Source organism: Oncorhynchus mykiss, chromosome 21 (assembly GCF_057628025.1).
Source record: "Oncorhynchus mykiss isolate SJ-2025 chromosome 21, ASM5762802v1, whole genome shotgun sequence".
Lineage (NCBI taxonomy): Eukaryota > Metazoa > Chordata > Actinopteri > Salmoniformes > Salmonidae > Oncorhynchus > Oncorhynchus mykiss.
In genome coordinates, this window is record NC_143042.1 from 53,886,131 (window position 1) to 53,897,324 (window position 11,194).

Sequence of the window (11,194 nt, forward strand, 5' to 3'; positions counted from 1 at the left end):
GCACAGAGACATGCCCACGAAATTCTCCTTTTTTATCCCTGTTAAATCTTAATTTCTATAAATTGAATCGGAAAGCTTCAATCCATCTAACTCTGTGTTACGTGCTGATCTCTCTTCCACCACAGGAATTTGCATTCATCCACCCAAGATGGGACTCGAACCCACAATCCCTGGCTTAGAAGGCCAGTGCCTTATCCATTAGGCCACTGGGGTACTTGCTGAAAAAGAACTGGATAGCAGAGAGTGGTTTCGACCGATCGTACACGTGGTTAAAGTAGACATCACGCTTCCGCTTCGCTTCTGTAATCAGCATGACCTGTACAAACTGACAGAAGCAGTCAAAAAATAATCACAGAGACATGCCCACGAAATTCTCCTTTTTTATCCCTGTTAAATCTTCATTTCTAAAAATTTAATCAGAAAGCTTCAATCAATCAAACTCTGTGTTACGTGCTCATCTCTCTTCCTCCACAGGAATTTGCATTCATCCACCCCAGATGGGACTCGAACCCACAATCCCTGGCTTAGAAGGCCTTATCCATTAGGCCACTGGGGTACTTGCTGAAAATGAACTGGATAGCAGAGAGTGGTTTTGACCGATCGTACACGTGGTTAAAGTAGACATCACGCTTCCGCTTCTGTAATCAGCATGACCTGTACAAACTGACAGAAGCAGTCAAAAAATAATCACAGAGACATGCCCACGAAATTCTCCTTTTTTATCCCTGTTAAATCTTCATTTCTAAAAATTTAATCAGAAAACTTCAATCCATCAAACTCTGTGTTACGTGCTGATCTCTCTTCCTCCACAGGAATTTGGATTCATCCACCCCAGATGGGACTCGAACCCACAATCCCTGGCTTAGAAGGCCAGTGCCTTATCCATTAGGCCACTGGGGTACTTGCTGAAAATGAACTGGATAGCAGAGAGTGGTTTCGACCGATCGTACACGTGGTTAAAGTAGACATCGCGCTTCCGCTTCGCTTCTGTAATCAGCATGACCTGTACAAACTGACAGAAGCAGTCAAAAAATAATCACGGAGGGCACTGAGACATGCCCATGAAATTATGGTTTAATATTTCTGTTTGCACTTCATTGCTAAAGCAAACTGAATAGCAGAGGATGGTTTCAATCCATAAATCACTGGGTTAACTGCCAGGCACACTTCCACTTCATCACTCCACTTTCAGGTACCCCAAAACAATACTTGAATTCACAATACATGGATTAGGAGATCAGTGTCTTAAGCCACTGTGTCTCTCTGTGATCAGCATGACCTATATGGATTGATAGAAGCAGTAATAAAAAAAGAATCACGGAGGGCACAGAGACATGCACATGAAATTCTCCAATTTAAAAAAAAAATCCCTGTTTACACTTCATTTCTAAAAGTAGAATTGGATATCTTCAATCCATCAACCTCTGTGTTATGTGCCCAGCTCTTCTCTTCTGTTTGCACTTCATTGCTAAAAGCAAACTGGATAGCAGAGGATGGTTTCGATTCCTAAACCACTTGGTTAACTGCCCTGCACACTTCCACTTCATCCCTCCACTTTCAGGTACCCCAAAACAATACTTGAACTCACAATAAATGGATTAGGCGGTCAGTGTCTTAAGTCACTGTGGAAATGTGTGATCAGCATGACCTATACGAACTGATAGAAGCAGTTGTAAAAAAATTGCATTTCGCAGGGCACAGAGACATGCCCACAAAATTCTCCTTTTTTATCCCTGTTAAATCTTCATTTCTAAAAATTGAATCGGAAAGCTTCAATCCATCAAACTCTGTGTTACGTGCTGATCTCTCTTCCTCCACAGGAATTTGCATGCATCCACCCCAGATGGGACTCGAACCCACAATCCCTGGCTTAGAAGGCCAGTGCCTTATCCATTAGGCCACTGGGGTACTTGCTGAAAAAGAACTGGATAGCAGAGAGTGGTTTCGACCGATCGTACACGTGGTTAAAGTAGACATCACGCTTCCGCTTCGCTTCTGTAATCAGCATGACCTGTACAAACTGACAGAAGCAGTCAAAAAATAATCACAGAGACATGCCCACGAAATTCTCCTTTTTTATCCCTGTTAAATCTTCATTTCTAAAAATTTAATCAGAAAGCTTCAATCCATCAAACTCTGTGTTACGTGCTGATCTCTCTTCCTCCAAAGGAATTTGCATTCATCCACCCCAGATGGGACTCGAACCCACAATCCCTGGCTTAGAAGGCCAGTGCCTTATCCATTAGGCCACTGGGGTACTTGCTGAAAATGAACTGGATAGCAGAGAGCGGTTTCGACCGATCGTACACGTGGTTAAGGTAGACATCGCGCTTCCGCTTCGCTTCTGTAATCAGCATGACCTGTACAAACTGACAGAAGCAGTCAAAAAATAATCACGGAGGGCACTGAGACATGCCCATGAAATTTTGGTTTAATATTTCTGTTTGCACTTCATTGCTAAAGCAAACTTTATGGTTTCGATCCATAAATCACTGGGTTAACTGCCAGGCACACTTCCACTTCATCACTCCACTTTCAGGTACCCCAAAACAATACTTGAATTCACAATACATGGATTAGGAGATCAGTGTCTTAAGCCACTGTGTCTCTCTGTGATCAGCATGACCTATATGGATTGATAGAAGCAGTAATAAAAAAAGAATCACGGAGGGCACAGAGACATGCACATGAAATTCTCCAATTTAAAAAAAAAATCCTGGTTTACACTTCATTTCTAAAAGTAGAATTGGATAGCTTCGATCCATCAACCTCTGTGTTATGTGCCCAGCTCTTCTCTTCTGTTTGCACTTCATTGCTAAAAGCAAACTGGATAGCAGAGGATGGTTTCGATTCCTAAACCACTTGGTTAACTGCCCTGCACACTTCCACTTCATCCCTCCACTTTCAGGTACCCCAAAACAATACTTGAACTCACAATAAATGGATTAGGCGGTCAGTGTCTTAAGTCACTGTGGAAATGTGTGATCAGCATGACCTATACGAACTGATAGAAGCAGTTGTAAAAAAAATTGCATTTCTCAGGGCACAGAGACATGCCCACGAAATTCTCCTTTTTTATCCCTGTTAAATCTTCATTTCTAAAAATTGAATCAGAAAGCTTCAATCCATCTAACTCTGTGTTACGTGCTCATCTCTCTTCCTCCACAGGAATTTGCATTCATCCATCCCAGATGGGACTCGAACCCACAATCCCTGGCTTAGAAGGCCTTATCCATTAGGCCACTGGGGTACTTGCTGAAAATGAACTGGATAGCAGAGAGTGGTTTCGACCGATCGTACACGTGGTTAAAGTAGACATCACGCTTCCGCTTCGCTTCTGTAATCAGCATGACCTGTACAAACTGACAGAAGCAGTCAAAAAATAATCACAGAGACATGCCCACGAAATTCTCCTTTTTTATCCCTGTTAAATCTTCATTTCTAAAAATTTAATCAGAAAGCTTCAATCCATCAAACTCTGTGTTACGTGCTGATCTCTCTTCCTCCACAGGAATTTGGATTCATCCACCCCAGATGGGACTCGAACCCACAATCCCTGGCTTAGAAGGCCAGTGCCTTATCCATTAGGCCACTGGGGTACTTGCTGAAAATGAACTGGATAGCAGAGAGTGGTTTCGACCGATCGTACACGTGGTTAAAGTAGACATCGCGCTTCCGCTTCGCTTCTGTAATCAGCATGACCTGTACAAACTGACAGAAGCAGTCAAAAAATAATCACGGAGGGCACTGAGACATGCCCATGAAATTATGGTTTAATATTTCTGTTTGCACTTCATTGCTAAAGCAAACTGAATAGCAGAGGATGGTTTCAATCCATAAATCACTGGGTTAACTGCCAGGCACACTTCCACTTCATCACTCCACTTTCAGGTACCCCAAAACAATACTTGAATTCACAATACATGGATTAGGAGATCAGTGTCTTAAGCCACTGTGTCTCTCTGTGATCAGCATGACCTATATGGATTGATAGAAGCAGTAATAAAAAAAGAATCACGGAGGGCACAGAGACATGCACATGAAATTCTCCAATTTAAAAAAAAAATCCCTGTTTACACTTCATTTCTAAAAGTAGAATTGGATATCTTCAATCCATCAACCTCTGTGTTATGTGCCCAGCTCTTCTCTTCTGTTTGCACTTCATTGCTAAAAGCAAACTGGATAGCAGAGGATGGTTTCGATTCCTAAACCACTTGGTTAACTGCCCTGCACACTTCCACTTCATCCCTCCACTTTCAGGTACCCCAAAACAATACTTGAACTCACAATAAATGGATTAGGCGGTCAGTGTCTTAAGTCACTGTGGAAATGTGTGATCAGCATGACCTATACGAACTGATAGAAGCAGTTGTAAAAAAATTGCATTTCGCAGGGCACAGAGACATGCCCACGAAATTCTCCTTTTTTATCCCTGTTAAATCTTCATTTCTAAAAATTTAATCAGAAAGCTTCAATCCATCAAACTCTGTGTTACGTGCTGATCTCTCTTCCTCCACTGGAATTTGCATTCATCCACCCCAGATGGGACTCGAACCCACAATCACTGGCTTAGAAGGCCAGTGCCTTATCCATTAGGCCACTGGGGTACTTGCTGAAAATGAACTGGATAGCAGAGAGTGGTTTCGACCGATCGTACACGTGGTTAAAGTAGACATCACGCTTCCGCTTCGCTTCTGTAATCAGCATGACCTGTACAAACTGACAGAAGCAGTCAAAAAATAATCACAGAGACATGCCCACGAAATTCTGCCCTGCACACTTCCACTTCATCCCTCCACTTTCAGGTACCCCAAAACAATACTTGAACTCACAATAAATGGATTAGGCGGTCAGTGTCTTAAGTCACTGTGGAAATGTGTAATCAGCATGACCTATACGAACTGATAGAAGCAGTTGTAAAAAAACTGAGAGTTGCGCAGCAGAAGCGAGCTGGTCCCATAACCCAGAGGTTGAAGGATAGAAACATTTCCATGGACTCCAGCCACCCTAGTCATAGACTGTTCTCTCTGCTACCACACGGCAAGCAGTACCGGAGTGCCAAGTCGAGGTCAAAAAGGCTTCTTTACAGCTTCTACCCCATATGTCATAAGACTCTTGAACAGTTCAAAGGGATATTCATTTTTCGTTGAATCTGTGTTTGAAATTCAGTGCTCGACTGAGGGACCTTACAGATAACTAACTGTATGTGTAGGGTACAGCAATGAGGTAGTGTGACAATGAGGTTTTATGCCCACATGGTCTAATCTGCCATAATCTGCTATTTTAGAATGTTATTTTTCCATTATGCATTTTGCCATTTCTTTCTAGCATTATACTTATATTAGACTATATTATTCTATAGCACCTGTGATAGCAGTAAGCTTTTTATAGTTAATGTGGTTAATGTGGTTATTTACCTATCTCTAGCCTAAGAGAGTGAAACGTTGTTTCGGTGCACAGAATCAAGACTCATGAGCTTTAAACGCTGTTTGATCTTGTCTCAAACGGGTAAAGATGGGGTCATGTTTTGTCTGAAACCTAACCCACCGAACCACGCGCTCCTTAACACCCACCAGCTTAAACCGGAAGCCAGCCGCACCAATGTGTCAGAGGAAACACCACCCAACTGCTGACCAGCCTGACCAGCCTGCAGGCACCCTGGCTAGCCACAAGGAGTCACTAGAGAGCAATGAGCCAAGTAAAGCACCCCCCCCCCCCAGCCAAACCCTCCCAGCCAAGCTCTAGCCCAATTGTGCACTGTCCTATGGGACTGCCAGCCACGGCCAGTTGTGTCACAGCCTGGGAATGAAGTAACACCTCTAGCACTGTGATGCCTTAGACCACTGCACCAATCAGAGGGCCCCCCGTCTTGTCTATAAGGCTCTTCATGGTTAATATGACGTCTGCAGTGGCCAATTACTGCAATGCGGCATCCGCAGATGTCAGAGCAGGGCTGTTGTGAAGGAAGTTGTCAAAGACTGAGTTTGGGTTTATACAGGACTTTGCGTCCTCACCCACTGTCAACCAATTATGTCAATGTGAAGCTATATGGAGCCCTCGGCCTTGTTACTAAATTTGAGAGGCGATGCAGTACAGAGCTGGATATGGCCTCTGCAAGACTCCTGATGCTCCGCAATTGCGTCACACGAATACGAATACGAATACTCCGACCCAATTTACGAATTCAGACTCTTTGCTAAGAGACTCGAAATTGAGCTCAGGTGCATCCTTTAGATGTTTCTACAACTTCATTGGAGTCCACCCGAGGTCAATTCAATTGATTGTACCTGATTGGCAATGGCTCACACATGTTTATATAAGGTCTCAAAGTTTTCAAATCAAATTACATTTAATTTGTCGCATGCGCCTAATACAACAGGTACAGTGAAATGCTTACTTACATGCCCTTAACCAACAATGCTGTTTTAAGAAAAATACCTACAAAAATAAGAAATAGTAACAAATAATTAAAGAGCAGCAGTAAAATACCAATAGCGAGGTTATATACAGGGGTACCGGTACAGAGTTAATGTGTGGGGGCACTGGTTAGTCGAGGTAATATTTACATGTGGGTAGAGTTATTAAAGTGAGTTATACATAGATAACAACAGAGTGTAGCAGCTGCGTAAAAAGGGGAGGAGGGGGGGGGGGGGGGCAATGCAAGTAGTCTGGATAGGAATTTGATTAGGTGTTCAGGAGTCTTATGGCTTGGGGGTAGAAGCTGTTTAGAAGCCTCTTGGACCTAGACTTGGCGCTCCAGTAACGCTTGCCGTGCAGTAGCAGAGAGAACAGTCTATGACTAGGGTGGCTGGAGTCTTTGACAATTAGGGCCTTCCTCTGACACCGCCTGGTGTAGAGGTCCTGGATGTCAGGAAGCTTGGCCCCAGTGATGTACTGGGCCGTATGCACTATCCTCTGTAGTGCCTTGGAGACGAGGCTGAGCAGTTGCCATACCAGGCAGTGAAGCAACCAGTCAGGATGCTCTCAATGGTGCAGCTGAAGATCTTTTGAGGATCTAAGGATCATGCCAAATCTTTTAAGTCTCCAGAGGGGAATAAGTTTTGTCCTGCCCTCTTCACAACTGTCTTGGTGTGCTTGGACCATGTTAGTTTGTTTGTGGACACCAAGGAACTTGCTCAACCTGCTACACTGCAGCCCTGTCCATGAGAATGGGGGCGTGCTCTGTCCTCCTTTTCCTGTAGTCCACAATCATCTCCTTAGTCTTGATCACGTTGAGGGAGAGGTTGTTGTCCTGGCACCGCAAGGCCAGGTCTCTGATCAGGCCTACCACTGTTGTGTCATCGGCAAACTTAATGATGGTGTTGGAGTCGTGCCTGGCCGTGCAGTCATGAGTGCACAGGGAGTACAGGAGGGGACTGAGCACGCACCCCTGAGGGGCCCCCGTGTTAAGGATCAGCTAGTCCATTACAATTATAGCTAGCTATACTTATTTCACCACTTACCATAATGAGATACAAGTTTCAATTATATTTACAATATAATATACAGTAACAGTCAAACGTTTGGACACACCTACTCCTTCCACAGTTTTTCTTTATTTTACTATTTTATACAATGTAGAATAATAATAAAGACTTTGAAATAACACATATGGAATCATGTAGTAACCAACAAAGTGTTAAACAAATCAAAATATATTTTATATTTGAGTTTCTTCAAAGTAGCCACCCTTGGCATTCTCTCAACCAGCTCTTGGCACACCTGGAATGCATTTAAATTAACAGGTGTGCCTTGTTAAAAGTTTGTTTGTGGAATTTCTTTACTTCTTAATGCATTTGAGCCAATCAATTGTGTCGTGACATGGTAGTGGTGGTATACAGAAGATAGCCCTATTTGGTAAAAGACAAGGTCCATATTATGTCAAGAACAGCTGGCCTCCGCAATCACCGACCTCAACCCGATTGAGATGGTTTGAGATGAGTTGGACTGCAGAGTGAAGGAAAAGCAGCCAACAAGTGCTCAACATAAGTGGGAACTTCTTCAAGACATTTGGAAAAGCATTCCAGGTAAAGCTGATTGAGAGAATGCCCAGAGTGTGCAAAGCTGCCATCAAGGCAAAGAAAGGGTGGCTACTTTGAAGAAAATAAAATATAACATCTATTTGGATTTTTGCTAACACTTTTTTGGCTACTACATAAATCCTTGTCTATTATTTCACAGTGTTGATGTCTTCACTATTATTCTACAATGTAGAAAATAGTACAAATAAAGAAAAACCCTTGAATGAGTAGGTTTGTCCAAACTGCTGACTGATATATGTTTACATGTGTACCTTTAAAAAGTACAATGATGATTGAGTGTCCATATGCAGTATCTGTATTTGTGACTGAGTACGTCTCCAGTTGTCCTCCAATATTCCACCTGCTTAAACATCCCCCCATCCCAAGTTGGGTTGTCTTCCCAGTGACTGATAGACCACTCCTGTAGTGTACTGATCCTAGGTCCTTTAAGAGAATGAGACCTTTTGAAAAGAGCACATAGTGCCACCTACAGAACAGAAACAGATTAGCAACCTACAGCATGTGTCTTTCGCCTCAGTTGTATTGTATATAGCTATGCACCCCCACACACACACTCTCATACAACCACAAACTCTGATGCTCAGCAGTAGTTCCATCCCATAGCCCAACTACAGTTGCAGCTGTTTGAGAAGGCATGCCAGATTGAGAAGGAATGGGGAGATTTGATTAACCAATGTCTAGTCCTAGCTGATGGAGCTCTGTTACACCCCTTTCCCCCAACATACACATGCTGTTTCCCCGTTGTGACCCTTCTTCCCGAGCACGACTGTGCAGTCAGGCCGTTTGATTATTCTGTGCAGCCAAGGCCACAATAATATGCCCCCTGTCTGATTGTGACCTCCTCCCTATGGGTTACTGCAGCCAGTGTTGCCAGCACTGCCACTATGTGGGTGGGAGTGCTCCACCGAATTCCCACCGGCTAGGTACGAGGTCGTCAAGGTTCTCATTAGCAGCTTTGAGATAAAACCTTGTATATTATGCTTTCCCATCCGGGGGCATTGGCTTTGTTGAACCAACCCTGCCAAGCAGGCTGACTCTCTAGGGGACGGTGCTGCTTTAGTGGGTCTCTGACCGCGTTCATCTTTCTATCTTGGCTGCATAGGCTACTTGCAGTAGGCCTATAAGCAAAAAATGACTTTTCCTTAGTGGGTAGGTCGTGTAGGGTTAAAGTTGATTTTGGGGGTCTTCTAAAGACCCCCACCATTGATTATGTTGTTATTAATTTGCTTACATGCCATTGTACTTATGCTCACCGTATAGCTGAATATTGAGGCCTCTGTCTGTGTCACGCTCTCTGCCAAAACCCGCAGCCGTCTGTGAGAAAAGGGACTGAGGGTGATAGCGAGACACAGAGAGACAACATCTGTTTTTCTCTGAAACAAGGGCAGATTTGCATGCCACTGAGGCAGGTTCTCAGAAACCTTGTGTTAAGAATAACTTGTTTTTTGTGCTGCACATGCAGGGTTTGACATAGGAGATCGCACCATAAGGTGTGATCTCGGGGATATAAGATCCTGTCTTTCTTTTGTTCGGGGTTGAACTCAGGAGAGACATCAGTTGTATGTCTGATATTTTATCTTTGACTTCTGTCGACAGCTGTATTTTGATTAAAATAGTTCTGATTTATAAGTACCCATTTTGAGTATTCCTTATTTTTTAAGTAAATAATGGAGCCCAGAAAAGTGGAACCAACAGTCGCGCAGGTGGATGTCTAGGATATAGGGTTGTCACCATTCCATCATTATAGGACAATAAATAAATAAACAATATATGTACAAAAAATAATTTAAAAAAAGTAATTTATTTTAAAATGTATGTGCTCAAAAGTATGTGCTCAAAAGTGAAGAAAGTGAAGAATCTCTCGCTCTGTTTACAACTCCTGCTCGCAGACACACAGGCTCCTGGATTTTCAACCTTTTTCTTTGCTCACTCACTTAATTCATCACACTTTTCCGATCACACAAGCACACTCCCCCCACATATACACCAACTTGTTGATTTCTGCATAATGTCTGGATTTTTAGTACTTTTATGTTCCAGTTCCTTGTATTTGGGGATTTATTTATTTTGTCCCTTCCTCTAATGCTGTCTTTTATATATTTAAAAATACTCTAAATAAAAAATAGACAATTCATTATGTTTCAACATTCCCTAAGTTGAAAAGTATATTGTAGTTTTTCTTTATCAATTGTTGTTTTTAATATTTTCCAGTTTTTTGCTACAATCCCTACCATGGATAGTGTTGGGTATTCCATTATTTAGAATAACCATGGAACACAGGAGGTTCGTGGCACCTTAATTGAGGAGAACGTGATTCTGGTAATGGCTGGAGCGGAATCAGTGGAATGGTATCAAATACATCAAACACATGGTTTCCATGGTTTCCAGGTGTTGGATGCCGTTCCATTTGGTCCGTTCCGGCCATTATTATGAGTTGTTCTCCCCTCAGCAGCCTTCTGTGCCATGGCGTAGTCTTGGAGTCTCGGAATAGTTGATTATCAATGTACAGCGTATTGACTACGAGAGCTACACATTTCCCTTTTAGTCGATTCTCTTTAAAGATATAAAAAATCTAATTATCAACCTTTTTCTTGTTGAAATGCAGAAGAACAAAAGTCAGTGTGGTACAATTCCCTTATCAATGCAAAATAGTGAAATCCAGAAATAAAATGCTTTTGAAAAGACCCCAAAAACATTTGAAAATTAAAACAAATAAAAAGTTTAAGCTTATTTTAGGGTCAAAAATTAAAAGAAACATTTTGTCTTAAAAATCTACTCCGGGGACACCAAAAGAAGCCTGTAGTTTTCGAATAACCCATAATAATAATGACATAATTAAATTATATTCATCAGAAAGTATTCATTGTTACCACAAACGTAGTTAACACCCTAAAAACAATTAGCATAAAAAAATCTGCATCAACATCCTCTGTATATAGCCTCGTTATTGTTACTTTGTATTAATTTTAATTTTTATTTTTTACTTTAGTTTATATAGTAAATATTTTCTTATCTCTTCTTGAACTGCATTGTTGGTTTAGGGCTCGTGAAGTAAGTATTTCATCGTAAGGTGTATTCTGCACATGTGACAATTAAAATGTAATTGATTTGAAGCTAGAGACACTGTATCTCTCAGATACAGGACACTTCAG

At 42.1% G+C, this 11,194-nt stretch overlaps 6 non-coding genes across 6 annotated transcripts; all 6 read right to left on the reverse strand.

Annotated features, from left to right (window-relative positions):
- Nucleotides 1–140: 140 nt before the first annotated feature.
- Nucleotides 141–213, reverse strand: trnar-ucu (transfer RNA arginine (anticodon UCU)). Its single transcript has one exon. It is a non-coding gene; the product is annotated as a tRNA-Arg (tRNA).
- Nucleotides 214–827: 614 nt separating this feature from the next.
- trnar-ucu (transfer RNA arginine (anticodon UCU)) lies at nt 828–900 on the reverse strand. Its single transcript has one exon. It is a non-coding gene; the product is annotated as a tRNA-Arg (tRNA).
- A 935-nt stretch (nt 901–1,835) lies between these two features.
- On the reverse strand, nt 1,836–1,908 carry trnar-ucu (transfer RNA arginine (anticodon UCU)). The gene has a single exon. It is a non-coding gene; the product is annotated as a tRNA-Arg (tRNA).
- Nucleotides 1,909–2,184: 276 nt separating this feature from the next.
- trnar-ucu (transfer RNA arginine (anticodon UCU)) lies at nt 2,185–2,257 on the reverse strand. The gene has a single exon. It is a non-coding gene; the product is annotated as a tRNA-Arg (tRNA).
- A 1,269-nt stretch (nt 2,258–3,526) lies between these two features.
- Nucleotides 3,527–3,599, reverse strand: trnar-ucu (transfer RNA arginine (anticodon UCU)). The gene has a single exon. It is a non-coding gene; the product is annotated as a tRNA-Arg (tRNA).
- Nucleotides 3,600–4,534: 935 nt separating this feature from the next.
- Nucleotides 4,535–4,607, reverse strand: trnar-ucu (transfer RNA arginine (anticodon UCU)). Its single transcript has one exon. It is a non-coding gene; the product is annotated as a tRNA-Arg (tRNA).
- Between the last annotated feature and the right edge of the window lie 6,587 nt (nt 4,608–11,194).